Here is a 334-nt window from a genome sequence, read left to right on the forward strand (position 1 = left end):
CAGAACGTAGGTTTGTCTGGAAAAATGCAACATCTCTCGAAGTCTGAGGGTGAGCAGATCGCCAGTTTGAATCCCTCCTTCTCTGTGACTAGCTGACCTGTGTCTATGTATATCGTTGTCTGTATTTGTTTGTGTGTTTGTTTGTGTGTTAGCATATTGGAACTTCGGAAAACAGTGTTGCCCACTTGCGGGTCTTGCTTTTAAACGCCTTGAGGTTCCTATATTTAGGGGCAGTTTAGATGCCTTTTGGCACCTTCCGGAGATTTTTGGTGCCACGAGGTTCCTTGTGACACCTGCGTCGGGCTTGAGGACGAGGCGAGATTCCTTACTATTC

Source organism: Penaeus monodon, chromosome 27 (assembly GCF_015228065.2).
Source record: "Penaeus monodon isolate SGIC_2016 chromosome 27, NSTDA_Pmon_1, whole genome shotgun sequence".
Taxonomy (NCBI): domain Eukaryota; kingdom Metazoa; phylum Arthropoda; class Malacostraca; order Decapoda; family Penaeidae; genus Penaeus; species Penaeus monodon.